Consider the following 16,628-nt stretch of genomic DNA (forward strand, 5'->3'; position numbering starts at 1 on the left):
GATGCCTTTAAATTATGTGTCGTTTAGGTCAGGCATTTCTCACTAAAGCCTTGCAGAGGAGTGTTTTTTTAAGCGAGGGCTTAAGACGGTTGAAAAAGTCCCAGTGCGCCCCAAGTGTAAACGCTATCTTTGACCGGTGATCAGGATGCTATTCAGAGGACCCTATCTCCTCCATCTGCGGCATGTCGACATGCATCCTCCTGCATTCCAGTCCTTTTGTTTGCAGAGCTAGGGGAAGGACATTAATGAGACTTCCATTGACTTGACATCCTTGGAAAGTCCGCCTTGGCCTCACACCTGCCACGTATAAGCTGCTGGAATCCCTGTTCGATCACCGTTGAGGATGTGTTGCCTTGGAAAATATGCGGGCTGCACGAGGCCCTCATGGCAGAGCAGCACAGCGTGCGTCGAGGAAACGGTGAAGAATGTCAACCTGGACATCACCTCCGCATCCACCGAGGCAGCCAAGAATTTCAGCCATTGTTAAATCAAACCGCGCTCTCCATCACTGATATTGAGCACCTGTAGACTTAATATACTCTTAAGCACCATTGTGTCGTTGTTTGTGTCTTTTGTTTTGACTGGGGGCAGAGGTCACAAGGTTGCCATGTGTGATGACAGGAGTATGATTAATTGCGATTGTTTATTATCACAATGAGATATGCCTTGGTAAAGCTTGTCGGTGGAAAGTGCTTGATCTGTGGAATGTGATAGGAAGCGTTGTAGACGACACAGCCGGTCTCACGAAATGTCATGAAATCTCTCAAAATGAACACAGTTTCTTAAAGGAATACGCCAATATTTTGGACAAATACCCTTTTTCTAACTTACCCAGACTGAGACAAGATGTTCGATACCATGTTCACCTCTGTACGTCCACTGGTGCGGTTTCTATGGGTAGCAATTTGTCTTAGCTTAGCATAAAGACTTGACATCTATGGGAGTCGTTAGCCTTTTCACCATCAAAGTGAAAAAATAAATGTTTTCTGTCAATTGACACTATTGATACTGCATTGTTCTTTCAACAGGGGCTAGCTGACAGAGCTGCAACCAGATGACTCATAGCCTGAGATTATGTCCATGCAGCAATATCACTATTGGTCAGTAACGCATACGAGCTACAGCAATGCCAACTCAGCTCAATCTACTTCAAGTTAACTGTTGGCTAACCATTTTGCATGATTAACACTTGAAAATGTCATGTCTAATTTGTGCTGTGGTCGCATAATTTTTTCATGGTGGTGGAGGAATGTAATCTTCACATTATTGCATTTCAGCCAGCAGTGGTGCTCTTTTCATGAAATTTTGTGAGACTGCGGAGCCGATAGTGTCAACGAGTGCATGGGTGTTTGGAGTGGCTTCTACATTTGAAGGGGACAAGGTGTGAAAAGTCTGCCAGAAAAATAGACACACCAGAAGTAAGAGGAAAGGTCCCATCCACTGGCAGCTTGATTGGCTACTGATAAACTGTTAAACATATTAACCAGCTGAGTCCATCACATGGCTCACCTATGCCTCAGACAGAGCTGTATAGCGCTCTGATTTGGCACTGTTATTATGGCTCGGGCATCTGTGATGATGAATGCCAGATCAGTCCCAACTGTATTTGACTTTGATGTTCAATGGCACCTTTCCTAAGATTTACATCACAGCTACTGTAGCCTATTTTATCTTAGCTATTAAAGCTACTGCTCTTGATTGGCAATGTATCTGATCTGCTGTGTCCCAGTTCAAATGCTGAATAGCACTCTATTGAAGTAATGTGAAGTATCAAACCCAGGGCTTCTGTAATGGACCGATAAAAGAGGGAAGCTATCATCATAAATCTGTCAGGAGGGTTATTCAGTGTGACAAACACATAGGACTCATTGCCTGTTGAAGCGCTGCCCCCGGTACCTACGCATCAGAAAAAATAGCAAAAGGGTTTCAAGCATCTGCTACAGCTCCTGAGACACCTGGTTCTGTGTATCTGGGACCAGTTTAAATTGCTGGTCTAAACTGGTTTATAAGCCTCTCATATGAACAATTTGACAGCTCTGCAGACCTAAAACTAGACTGCCTGAAAACGGTGCCCTTGAATGGACTCATCCTAATCCATGGACAGAAATCCGTCTCCTCAAGTATGTGAGCTGAACGTACTGAGTTTGTCGGGTCATGGGTCAGTCAGAATATAAACCTCTGTGAAGCCAGTCAATCATCCATGTTATCTTCCTGAGCCTAATCTCCTCTTTTGCCAAATGTTATCACTGTCAAAGTGAACATATTTTTTTCTCACTCTGAACTGACTGTCAAAGCACTGTCTGACTCTGCAACACAGCAAACATGCACTCCCTGGACAAAAACGTGTTAAGCACTGCAGGCTGTCGCCAAAGTTGTTGAAAGGTTAGATGTACAATCAGGAAATTCTCCACGATGGCTGCAGCACCTCAGCGGGAGCTCAGATTCCCCACTGATACACTGTGTCCTGCCTTTCCCTTTCCTCTGCGGTCCCAAACCTACAAGCCACCACACTGCTGCTGTGCAGCCGTGGCCTGAATGGCCGCAGAGGGGTTTCTGCTAGATTTATGAGTGCAATGCTTTTGTTTTGCCAAGGCATCCTGCTTATTTTTGCTTCACTTTTAGAGACTGTAGGTTGAGATAATGAATCAACATAGAGGACTGAGGTAATGGATCAACAACAAACTGCTCGACTGGTCATCTGGTTTGACCATTTGGTCAGTTGTTAAGGTTTTTTGGGATGAGGAATGGCCCTCCACATGAGGAGCTCAGTCGACAGACACAGCAAAACACATTTGAAAGGTTTTATCTAGGGATAATATCGGCACATCCTCTGTGTTGGCCAATATGGGCTTTAAATTGAGATACTGGCCTGAAATAAAACTTCCTGTTGACATGATGATGTGATTTGCAAAAGGTCAGATTTGCTATTGTCAGGATTGTCTCAGGGAGAGCATCATACAATCCCGTTCAAGTAGGATGAATCTTACAGTTTTGTTTGAGAGAAAATGTTGTATTAAAATATGGCATGTTTTACATATCCTAAATTGAAACCGTTTTCTTATTTTACCCAGTGAATGTGTACAATTTGAAAAGCAGTGTTATTTATGGTTGCATCTGCAAGTGGACAATCATGATAAGAGTAGGCATTGTGATTTGTTAATTCCACTACAGGAGAGACTTGACGTTCTCTACAATTAGGCGGAAAAAAATACGTGTATGTATCAGTGTCGGCATCAGCAATCAGCCAAAAGAGTTGGAAATATCAAAAAATCCTTCATTGTGCATCCCTAGTTTTATCTGACAATAAACATTACACAAACCACTCTGTGATTAATTTAGGAATATGGTATTGCAGGACATTCGCTATGCAGACAGTTGCGTTTAATAGGAAATACATAGGTTTGTTAAAAAATACAGTACAGTTAAACCCTCGACAACAATGGCTCACTGCACCATTTCACCCACCATTTTTCACTTCAACCGGTGAAACTTTGTTGATGCAGCATTATGGAAATGGATCATGAGACACAATGCAATTCACCATTCCTTTCATTTTCAATGATACATCCAATGATATGCTTGGCCTGTGAGCCTGGCAAAAGCTGACTATTTTTTAACCCTAAAACAACATTTGTTCACCGAGCCTGGAAATAAGAGCTGGCTCAGTCACTTTAAACATGAGATAAGGGTGTAGTGAAAGGTGAGAGAGTATGGCTCAAGAATAAAGGGTGCTGAAGCCAAAATGAGCTATAAATAGCATTTGTCATCAGAGCTGGGAGAGGAAGGTGTTTGGATGGGTCAGAGCGAGCGCGCAGACTGTGGTTGATATGTTGACCGAGGTCAGTGTGTGCGTGCCGACTGCAGCGCCTCCATTTTTCCACTGGTCACTGTCGACACCAATAAAACTCCTGCACATGACAGGGTTGCATCAGCAGCGTCTCATCACCCAGGGTTTTGTTTTCCTTTTCCTTCCAAGAAAGGTGTGAAATCAGTGCCTCCAGCCATTATATGGGCTGAATTGCACATAAATCATATCCTTCACACAGATTTAAGTGATAAGTCTAGTGAGCTGGCTGGAAGAGTTTATTTTGATTGCAGTATATATCCCACAGAATATTAACGTTTTGGTTGAAGGAATTATTTGCCCTGTCCATGTTTTCTGTAAAGCATTCAACACACCACTATTATGTTTTTTTCTCTCACCACTTCCCTCCTTCTTTTCTACCTCTGTGAACGAGCCTCACTCACACTCACTCACAAAGCCTCACTAATTTAAAGATTTCCTCCTCACTCTGAGGTGTTAATGCTCTCTCTTCTCATAACAAGCTCCATGGCAGTTGCCATGGAGGATAATAATGAGGTTTTACATTCTAACAAGCAAAGAGCAAGAACTGTTTTTTTTTTTCCCTCTTCCAGTCTGCCACTGCTTTCCATCCCAAATATCTGCATCAAAAAAAGCTGCTCATGGGCTTAAAGCTGCCTGTGACACCAGCCTTAGCTCTGTTTCACTGTTTTCCAGGGCAAAGCTTAACCCCCGACCAGTGTGTATAATGGGCCAACTTGACTGGCTGCCTTGACATGCAGTCCTCCCTTTGTAATGGGGTCAGCGCCAGCCATGGAGCAGCAGTTTACAAGTGTCAGAAGGAGGGAAGAGTTTGTGGGGAAAGGGCAAAAGCCCCCACAACTGAGAAGTGGGTGCCTTTTCTTCAGCTGCTGTCTGTTCAGAGCAGTGTGGAGGCCTTATTCCCAGGGGTCAAGAGGTCAAGTTAGGGACCATGCTAATCCCTTCACAAGCCTATTATGAGCTCCTGAATGAGAGGACATGAGTAGTGCAATACTTTAAGTCGTAAGTCGAATCAAAGCTCTTGATATGTCCTCATCATTCCAGTAGCCATATCTGAAACTAGGTATAACTAGCAGTCCTGTTCAGTCGTCCTGTTTAGTAAAGCATTCTCAGGTGCTCTGCATTTATTTATTTGTATATTTGTTACTAGTTTAACCTGACATTCGCCAAAGGCTTTCAGTTATTTCTTATTAGATTCTCCCTCATTTGCCTCCTGCATGCTGTCCCTAATTTGAAAATGAACTACTTATCCAAGATTAGGGATTTGTGGAAAAGAAGGGGGAATTTAGAAATATCCACTTCTAATCAAGCTGCAGGATCCATTTGGTGAGCCGAACGGAGCTGCATAGGGTCTGGGCTCCAGGAGCACATGTGCTTGTGTATGATCAGTCGGCTGTTCACAGAGATTAGCGAGCAAAACTGAATTCTTCCACAAAGAGTAACATCCTACATAATTAAAATGGAGCAAATTCCAACGGCCAGTAATGATGCCAATTATAGATAACTTTGAACAAACAAGCTGACACAATGACAAATTCACTGACTTGCATGCAGACACACACACAAACTCACACAGACATGCACACACATACACACATACACTCAGACAGGATATCCAGAAGTGAGGAAACACTGTGAATCAATAGGAAACAACACAGCATGAGGCGGAGCGTGTCCCCTGTCCCTGAAGGCACCATGCACTTCAACCAGGTGCCTTCCTCTATGTATTTTTCCTGTTTACTGGCTCGCTTGCCTGCTTGTTTGGATGTTTTCCTTTAGTCCCAACAGTCAATATTTTCCTGTGGACCGTGAAGCTCCCGCCTGACTTCATCGCTCTTTTCTGGCCACCGGACGTCATTAAAAGGCTCAGAATATCGACCAGGGGAAGTCTGATGGAGTCCAGTGTGCGGTGCATTGTTTTGAAACCATGCTGGTTTTGGCTTTTGCTATTTCTGGAGCCGCAGATTGCCTCCTGCATATAATCTGTATTGAACTGTACGAAGTAGCTAGTTTCCACCTACGCCTTCATCACTAAATAAAACAATGCCATTTTCAAGGACTTCCCTTAGGTATAAATGTATTTCCTCCCCCGGAGTGACAATATATTCCCTGACTGTTATTTAAACAGAGAAATAGCTGCATTTCATGTTTGTCAGCTACAAATAGCATAAAGTTGTGAATGGCAGTGTAACTGAATTATAGATGGTAACACATTTTAAAAAAAAAAATCAAACAATGAAGTCAACTGGGCACAAAGCCCTGAGTTTTTCTTAAATGTTGTTACTGGCATGTCCGTTCTTTGTCTTCAATGCAACACTCAACCATCAGATGGGGGAGTTGCACTGATATCCACTGACATTCCTTAACCTATTTCCTGATGGCTTGCTTGACCTCAGGTTGTGATATTGCTAAGATGTGACGCTCTAAGACTCAGTGTCTGGGTCACTGATTGGTCCTTTATAGTGTGACCTTTGCTTTAACACGTTATCAGACAAAATAGACCCCAGACTGCACACACGTACACGCACACATACACATACACACAGAGAATACACACACCCCGTCTGTGTTTGCTTACACACCCCAAAGCACCACTTTCATCTCGACCCAAGATAAACACTCGTTGATAAAGAACAAGTGGTTTAGAGAGGAATCAGCAGAACTCTCCAGAATCGCTCCACTGATTCCTCACATATCACATGCCCCGAACTTTATCAGCACTTTATCGATTTGAAACTTGCCACTCTAACACTCATCTACCACACTCACAAGTGACATATGTTCCTCCCCTCGTCTGAAACAAGCCGAGTTATTCCCTCAGCAGTTTGGAATTTGCCACTCGGAGAAACAACTGGAAGCATGGCGAGGCTCCCCGACGAGTTTCTACCGCCCTGGGGTTTTGGAACGAGACTCTGTCACCCCACACCAAGCTTACACTGTTATCACCCTGCACTCTGCCAAGCATGCCAGCACCTCACTGTAGCTGTCCTTGTCTCGGCCAGAGTCTCTCAGCCATCTAGAATGACAGGCCTCGTCCTTGACAGAGCCAGGTGAGCCAGCATGTTGGAAATGCTGGTGTCAAATACTAAAAAACCTATAGAAGATTATCTCCCGGGGAGAAATTGCTCGAAGCTTTGCCTTCCACTCATAGACTGCCGCAGTGATTGCACACTGGCCTCATTTTGTGGACACCCGCGATGACTCTCATTTCCCAAAGCCAGCCTTATATTGTGGTCTGTTTTATTGTCACACAAACCCAAAATACCGTGTTTTCAACCTATTTTCACCATTGCAATTACCATAGAACTGCCCCAGAGCTAAAATCATGTTTGTGGTTAGTCTTCCTTTGATATTTCATCACTGAGCTGTTAGTGTGATTTTCAGTACGTGCTTTCTGGCAGGGAGTCATTTTGGGGTTATTCCACTCTGTTTTTTTTCCGTCTTCCATGGTCTCACCAAATGCAATACTTTTAATTATGAATTCTTAATAGTAAAACCTCTAAAAGGATCATTATTTCCTTCACCAAATATCCTCTGATGTATTACGACATAATGTTTCCTCTCAGCGGTATATGTTTATACAGATATTTATGAGGGTCTATGGTCTGTGGCCTTTATTGAACGTAACAGATTGCGTGTGATGGAATTGTCAGGGAAATAATTCAGCCGCGCCACAAAGTTCTGTAAATTGCCTTAACTATGCTATCTCATAACCTAAAGCTGATTACACTATTGAAGACAGACTTGAGAAATGGCAGACTCTATCCATTTGTTCCCCAAAGCTGCACACACTGCTTTACTGTAAAATGCGATACCTCTTCATTAATCCTGCTGATTGGAGCGCAGCCCAGTAGGATATGCAGTTTTAGGGCTGACTGCATGGTGTGCGTGCGTGCGTGTGTGTGTGTGTATGTGTGTGTGTGGGAGAGAGAGTGAGAGAGAGAGTGAGAGAGAGAGAGAAAGCATCTGTCTGTGCATGTACCTTTACATCATTGCACTTTTGTGTGTCTGTGCATGCTAAGTGAGGCATTGGCGCCTCGGGACCCAAACCATTCCACCTCTGATTGTATGTGTGTGTGTGAAGTGAGCGCCTTAGGAGAAGTCTTGCATCTATCTCGCCTGACAGCTCCCGACCTTCTTCTAATCCCTGTATTTCTCCCTATCTCACTCCCCATTACCTTACACATATATACACATACATACAGACAGCAGGCATGTGACCCGCCGAAGCACCAAAGCAAACCAACAGATTCATCTGCGGCTGAACTGACAGGCAACAGCTCTCAGGACTCCATCATCCACTACAGGGCCAAAGACATTCAATCCGCCATATTCTCTCAATCCCCTTTATATTGTCTCTTCATTTGGATTTGGTGACTGATGTGGAATTTCATTTGGAAGATGTTTCTACAATTAATTCTTTTTCTTTTTTTCTTTTTTTTTTTAAAATACAGTGTCGACAATGATTTCCCTTATTTCATCTGTGAATGTCAAGGTCTCTTTAGCTTGGCCATGTACCATGTTCAGAAACATACACTGAAAATGGTATATGTCTGTGCAATGAATACATCAGCACAACATTGCAGAGAACAGTGTTTTTTTTACAGCAGCTATAACTCTTTTCCTGGTGGTTGCTACCACAGATAGATGTTACTCCTGTTATATCTGCGGATCTCTGACTCCGAACCTTTGTCTCCCCTCAGCATCTGATTTACTGCACGATATCCTCCACTTCCCCTATCTCTCTGCACAATCTGGTTTCACTTGGGCTCCCAGCTCTATTTAAGAGCACTTTGTCAACACAATGAGGGGAGGAGATATTCCTCCCAGCTGAAGTGTCCAAAATTATGTATTGTGTTGCACAGAAAGGGAAGACCTATTCTATACAGTTGGTGCTGAAATCTCCTAATGCCTTCAAGATGTTGAGAGCGGGTTGATGCTTTATGGTGCAGATGAAAAGGAGTTGTATTTTTCCAAATGCAGCACAATGCCATCACTGTTAATTTTCAACGCTGGCTGAAAATTGTGCTGTTTTGTAGTCTATTCTCTGAATAGAGCACTCCAAAATTCACTCCCATTTTCATCCTGGCAGGGAGTAATCTAGTTGTGCTGCTGTAATCTAGGGGGAAGTGCTCAGATTTGTAATCTGCTTCCCCAAGCCACTGGAGTGGCACAGCAAACAAAAGCAGCTCGAAGATTGGAAGTGAGTGACCCCAAAGTGGCCAGTTGCTGTTTATTTTACGCAGAGACTGACGGCTGTGTTTGAGACTGTGCTGTGTATACGTGACTGAGGTCACAAAACCACTGTACGACTGCATAACAGCTCAGATCAGGAGCACTCTTATTCCATCTATGTATGGCCTCACTTTATCCCAATTTGTCTCCAGCTTGCCTCATCTCTAAAATATGGCACATTTCCTGTGCTACCTATTGTCATTGAGTCTGTCTGCAGTGGGACTCGGAGAGCATCCACTGTTTGTAGCAGTCAAAACTGATTTATAACAACCATCGAAATCCATAGCCATGATTATGGTCATTTTAAAATTATCATCCACCCCACAGAGATATAGTGGAATGTAAATAACAACCACAGTACATCCCAACAGTCCCAAGGCAGTAGGGGGAACACCCAGGTTGTATGCCCTCAGCAGTCAACTGTACCCTAAACCTTAATCTTGCTCAAACCGTACTCTTCTGCCACGCTAGTCATTAAACTTAACTGCTTTGTTTTCCACTCTGTTGGGCAGTTGTTGACATGGACACAAAGCAAACAGCCTCTGTCGACCAAATATCATTGATCTAAGCATGCACATTTGTTTCAATTCCAGTTCACCCCTCTCCGCTGTGGTTATGTTAATGTTAATGTTAAACTGGCTGCACAAAGATGAAGCTGGTCACCGACGAGCCTTGATGGTGGTTTTTCAGGGAGCATCCGTGCTTGGCCTGCTGTCTACCAGTGGCCACAGTGCCCTGCCCTCCTCTCTGCCTGAGCTCCTCTGACTCACACACCAAACACTGTTGCCAGGGCTACCATTTATTAATACTGGTCTATAACTTTGAGCCTCACCACCAATCTACAATGTGGCTGATGGGTGAATCAGCCGCTGAATCCCCTGACGTGCACAAACACACACACACACACACACACACACACATACACACACATTGTGTCCAACTGATGCAGACTGTGGATGAGCATTATCTATAAGGCAAGGAGGTTTTTAATGATGAGTAGGGTGTTCACTGAGGCTGGAGGTGGAATAAATTGATCACTAGCACCCCCATCTGGTCATTTAGGTCACTCTTCCTCTTTGTTGACATCCCTCGCCCTGCTCATGTCCAGCAATCACAAACAAACCCACAAATCACACAGTGTGAGGCAGTGACCCGCGAGGTCAGTGCTAATGACTTGGACTGGAACAAGGAGCATAATATGTTATATGAATGCCTTCCTCATTTTTTATTTATAAATTTATTTCAGTTTCTACCTCTTCTTGGCCCTGCTTCCGAAGAAATGTTAAAGCTTGAGTGAGTTTTTGTTGCATAAAACTGTGCTGACTTAACTGGCTGCTTGTACCGTGTAACTAAACAATTATTTTTATTCAGGATATTTCTACATACAGGAAGTTATACGTGCTCACAAATTACTCCTCTAACAAGTTGAATATATGATAAATGGCTTAGGACTACATTGCAGCAATGTTGCTCTGTGATTAATTTAACAGCTACAGAATTCATGAATCCAGGCTTGTGCACTTGTACTCACACAATAAGCCCAGATACACACACACACACACACACACACACACACACACACATACACAGAGAGAGAGAGAGAGAGAGAGAGAGAGAGAGAGAGAGAGAGAGAGAGAGAGAGAGAGAGAGAGAGAGAGAGAGAGAGTTTAGTTTTCAAAATCAAACACAGTATGAATTTCAGCTCAAGGTGTTTTTTTTTTTTCTACCTGTTTGCTCTGTGGCTTAAAAATGGAACAAATACACCCCCACCTGGTCAAGTGGTGTTACTGCGTCTAATCCATGTTTCACCATTTTGAAAGTGCTGCCTTCATCGACAGTTTATCACTAGGAAGTTCTGATTAAAGGGTTATATAATCATTTTTATTACCGCTCCATCTATGGCTCTATCTGTTGTATGTATTACAGTAATTATGAAGGCTGTATCAGCTTTAAGACCAATAATGTAAGGTTTTTATTGACCCATATGGAGCCTCTCATATTCCCTACATAACAACAGATGGTGTCCAAACATTAACAGCTGCATATCATAACTCCCTCTCCCCTTTATAATGCAGTCTACTTTAGTTCAAGGTCAAAGTACAGCCAGGCTTTACTGGGCTTCTTATTAACTTCAGAGAGTGTAGTCACTTTAGTGCAGCGGTTTTCAATCTTTTTCATGTTCTGGACCCCCAGACAGACTTAGGTTAAGCTGCAAACCCCCATTTGAAGTGATTTCGCCCCAGGGAAGCAGATATGAACATATTTTGACTGTCAAATAGTTTACTCATATAACACTGTCAAATAGATTCAGACTGGTGAGATTAAAACATAAAGTTAAAATAATCACTGATATATTTTATTGTATGGTAACATTTTCAAGTGCATTAATCCTCTACTTGTTGAGGACCATCAATAGTCCAGCGGCTACGCGCAATATTTTGATGGAATCGTGCACTTTACGATACAAGCATTTGGCACACTGTTAGAGCATGCCCTAAGGATCGTTTTTGGCTATAGGGCCATTGCAGATTTGTCCCGTGGTAACTGTGGCAACCATTTTTCAAAACGGCTGCCACCTACTGTGATTTTACGTGTAACTCAGGTTCTAGACCACCAAGGATCTTGATCCTGGTGGCTAATCCTACATTTTCAAGGATGAGGAATGCAGTAGTACTATTTACAACATGCTCGCAACTACCTAACTACATATTTCCGGCATTCAGTTAATTAAATAATAGTAAAAACCATCAAAATATGTATTTCGGCAGAGTATACTGTACATGTTTTCTAAGATGTTGACAGATATGCCATGAAATCCATGCGTGTTATGGCAATGGCCAAAGTGGAACTATACAGCAGTACAGAGACGGGATACCATTTTGTCTAAAGGCATTTTTAATAAAGCCAAAGAGTTACATATGATGACACTGTCCACCACAGTAGCAAAGGGCAGTGCACTGAAGTGCTGCCTTGGCACATTTGCATCTTCCACAGCACCCCTTTTTGCAACCGCAGTGGAGGAGGTCGTGACATGCCAGGCTTGCTTCTGGTAGTGTGGTCCAGCGAACTTCCCATCCACCTTTCAGAATCAGAATCAACTTTGTTGTCACATGACACATTTTACAGGTGCAAAAAAGTGGGTTAAAGTATTCATTCGTTCATTCATTCATTCATTCATTCATTCATTCTTCCACCCCCAGTCACCTGGGGAGGGGAGTTCAGAGACTGCAACCATGGCCTGTCCCCAGCAGTGACCAGCGTGGTAGGCTGCCCTCTTTGTATGCTGTGCTGCTTGTGTTGTGGGGAGTCCACCAATCATTCTACCTTTTTGGGTGAACAGCTGCTTCCATGATTCCTGGCTGCTAGTGCGGTCATTCAGGAATACCACAAATCACTCAAGAGGCTCCATCCAGTCATCTACAGCGTCTGGTGTGGTGGCCAAGGCACAGAAGGCACAAGTCACATCACTGAAGTTCTTCCATGTATCCCATGTTGTCTTCTTGCCCCTGCCTCCAAATGATGACACAGTGTCAAAACCGGTAAAGTCAAGGAACATTGGCACTACAAACACCCCTAGTAGTAGATACAGAAATATACACAGTGAAGAAAGCATCACCATCAAACATTGTCTTGAAAGCATGTTGTTCCTCTGTGTAGCCCTTATTTATTCCGTACTTTCTTCTGTTTTTGCTGTTAAAGTCTAAGGTCACTTCTCCCTTCCTCTCTTAGTACTGTTGGCTGCTTACAGTGCTTGTAATCCAGGAATTTAAAGTTATTCTACTGCTGTGCTGACTGCAAGCTGATTGTACCACTGGCCATTTAACAAAAATAGCAAATATAAACTGTGAAACGTAGTTAGATGTAGATCATGATCACGTGTCAACTTTAGGACATCAAAGCTACACTGGGTATTATTCTCCTTTACAATGTAATGTTGAAATAACTCCAACTAAACATCTGTCACTTCTTTATTTTAACAGACATACGGTAAGTGAGCAGTGCCAGACCAATGTTTGTGGTCATAATCTCATTGCAGCAATTTGGTGGAGTGGTAGAATGGATTCACACCTTTTATTATCGTGAATCCTAAAGCCATGGACAAGCTAAGAACACCTTTAACATCCTTAAGAACACTGAACCCCATTAAGTGAATAAATGGAACATCACAACCATCCAATTATCTCTCATTGTTTGTAAAACATTGATGTTGGCTTGATTTTAAGCCTAAATGAATAATGTAAGGATTGTCAGTGCTTCAAGCTGATCTATAAAGTCAGGAAATAAAAGGTAAATTTCAAATGAAGAGACTTTTGACAAAGGTTTGCTATTTGATCATTGTTACAAATAAATAAATAATTTATTTATTTATTTATTATGTAGGTCCAGGAGAGCGTCATCCGCTGTCTGTGAGTCCCTGAACTTGTTGCACCTGCTGTCCAGGGAACTGACAGCACTGGCGGTTGTAGATCTAATATACATAATAAATGCATGTGAGGATTGCCACCCCATAGGAGGAATGTGCTTCATTCAATTGAGCCACTTTGCTTTCCTGATTGTGAGGCAGCTGGTAATTTGATGGATTGGTCCTGAGGATGGTGCCAGTAGATTCCAGTTGGTAACCTAAAAGATCTCTTAGATGTCTATACCTTAGATAACTGTCCCCTGAGATTTGGCAACATGTGTGAAGGTGCTGTGTCTTTAACTTTTTTCTTAAAGAGAATTAACAAAGAGACTATTTCATTCATTCTGGTGGATTCTCCTCGGATTCCTCTGGTCCTGGGTTTCAACTGGTTTCAGCAACATAACCCACATGTCAGCTGGACAGCCAACATTTTGAAAGAGTAAGTTTCAGCCTTTTGCTTCTTCTCCCATTACTGCTCAGACTGAGTATCTGCCCTGTGCTCCTCAGGAAAATGTTGACCTCTTCAGCAAAAAGAAGGCGATGACTCTCCCTCCTTGTGCGATTGTGTCGCTGACTTCCTGCGAGGCTCCAGTTCTCCTGAGGGGCGCATCTACTCCCTCTCTGTTCCTGAGACAGAAGCCATGAATGATTACATGACCCTGGGTGTCATTTGTCCCACCACTTCCCTAACAGGGGCTGGTTTCTTCTTTGTGAGTAAGAGCACAATTTGATAGCAAAACCTGAGAAGTGCGAGTCCCATGTCACTGTCATCTTCATCTTGGGCCACATTACCCTCAGCATCAGGATTCGTGCTGTGCTGGACTGGCCACCACCCACATCCCTAAAAGAGGAACACGGATTCATGGGCTTTTTCATACACTAATTTTGACAGCTGGTCCATCCAAGGTGACTCTGGTAGTCTCCAGAGGCAGATCAGGCCTTCCCCAAGTTTAAACTGCTGTGCAAGTCTGGTCCTGTCCTAGGACATCCAGCCATTACACAGGAATTCATTGTTGAGGTGGATGCATCAGATGTGGTTTTTGGTGTCATCCTGTTCCAGTGCTCTCTGACTGGCAAAAAAAAAGTACATCCCTACGCTCATTATTCTCACCGCTGCTCCTCATCTAAGGCTAACTATGATGTGGGTTGAACTGTTGGAAGTGGCACTACTGGCTGGAGGGAGCTCACCATCATTTCACAGTATGGTCATGGAAATCCAAGACAGACCTTGTTCTTTAACGGATTTGAGTTTGCGATTTCCTAGAAACCATGTGGTAAAAACTGCAAAGGCTGATGCCCCGTCCTGCCAGTTTGTATCCCTGCTAAAGTCTAGTGATCCAGAGCCTGAACAGGACAGGCATGGGAGAAATTCATGCTTTGAGCTGAATCTGACCCAGGAGGAGGTCCTCCCCGCCAATCACATATTGCTGCAGCTGTGAAGTCCCACATGTTGGGACCTCACAGATGGAACAGGGCCTTTCGTTCCATCTGTGTCATCTTGGGAAGGACCACACCCTGGAGTTCATCCAACACCAGTCTTGGTGGCCAGTATGTGTAAGAATGTCCAGTCATTTGTTGCTTCATATTCTGTTTTTTCCAAGAATTTTTTCCAAGAATTACCCCTGTTGGTCAGTTCCACAGCGCCTATGGTCTAACCTGTTCCTGGATTTCATCACTGGTTTCCCTCCTTCTCAGGAATACTGGTTGCAGTGGATAGATCCTCTAAGGTCAAAGCTCAAACCAGGAAATAACAACCGGCTGGCTAGAAATTGCATGGTGGAAAGAAACCTAGAGTGATGGCTTTCATACTAAAAATTTCATACTACTTTCTTTCTGCAGTATTCTTCTCAGTAATTAGACTTCAGCCTTAGTGCCACAAGCCTTGAGAATCCTGTTATTCTCCACAGAGCCGTAAGCTTGTGTGTTCTGGATGTGAACTGAGGGTGATTGATTGGTTCCTTGATAGCAAGTCAAAAGTTATCTGCTGGCTCCTCATCTCTTCACTTCCTCCGTCCAAATCCTTACCTGCATTGAAGGCCTACAAGTAATTTGCTAAGACGTCATCTTATTGACCTTCTTTAATCCCTTTAATCTTAATTTCAGAAATTACTCAGCAGTTAAAAAAAAAAAGCAACTTTGTAAATGCTATATTTTGAATCATATGAAATCACAGTCTGTCTATTATTTCGTATTCTGAAACTGCCACATTTATTAAGGGCTTCGAATTTATTATTAAAAATGCTGGCACCTAGTGTCCCATCAAGGTGTTACATAAATATGCATTTCTTTGCATCCCAGGCAGTTGCAGTGTGCATAAAATCACATGTTGTGTATCTATTTTTCTTGCTTCATATTTTCCATGGAGGTTTTCGATTTCTTATGTGTTACGGCCATAGTGCTATATGTGTGTGTGTGTGTGTGTGTGTGTGTGTGTGTGTGTGTGTGTGTGTGTGTGTCTGTCTCTTTTCCCTTCCCTGTGTGTCTCCAGGTGCTGCCCCACCTTCTGACTGGCTGATCATTCACACCTGCAGCCACTCTGCAGTTAGGTGCTGGTGCAGAGAGAGCAGGCACACTGGGCCCAGTTGGCCATCCAGCAGCTTTTCACACTGCATATTTGTTTTGTGGTGAAGTGTGTATTTTGCTTGAGCATCAGCTGTTTACTGAATCAGTAGTCTGAGGGGTGATGTTGATTAATATAACTGTTTGAACACAATTTAAGTGTTCTTTGTGGCATTAGGGCAGCCTTCTCCTTTTATGTAAGGCTAGATTTCTGTTGTGTTTTGATTCTTCTTGCAACCTTTGAACTAGATATTAGGCATTTATGTTACATTGTTGATAAATCCCTAAGTTTTCCTTTGACATCTGTTTTCCTTGCCTCTTTTTCCCTTGGTTGTCTTTGTTATTCCCCTCATCCCCTGAACGTTCTTGGAGATGTAACATAATGCAATAATTGACTAGGGGTCTTTTGGTTACCCAAAATTCATCCTGTTCATGTGCTCAAATACAGAGTGATGCATCTGTGCTTTATGATTTCTCCTGGTCATAGGCTCTCCCTCCTCCTCCTCCTCTTCTTCTTGTCCACCTCCTCCTTACTGCTGAGCAGTATTGCATTTGGCTTCAATACAAGATGTAAAAATATAGAAAGCA

This window comes from Myripristis murdjan, chromosome 10, assembly GCF_902150065.1.
Source record: "Myripristis murdjan chromosome 10, fMyrMur1.1, whole genome shotgun sequence".
Lineage (NCBI taxonomy): Eukaryota > Metazoa > Chordata > Actinopteri > Holocentriformes > Holocentridae > Myripristis > Myripristis murdjan.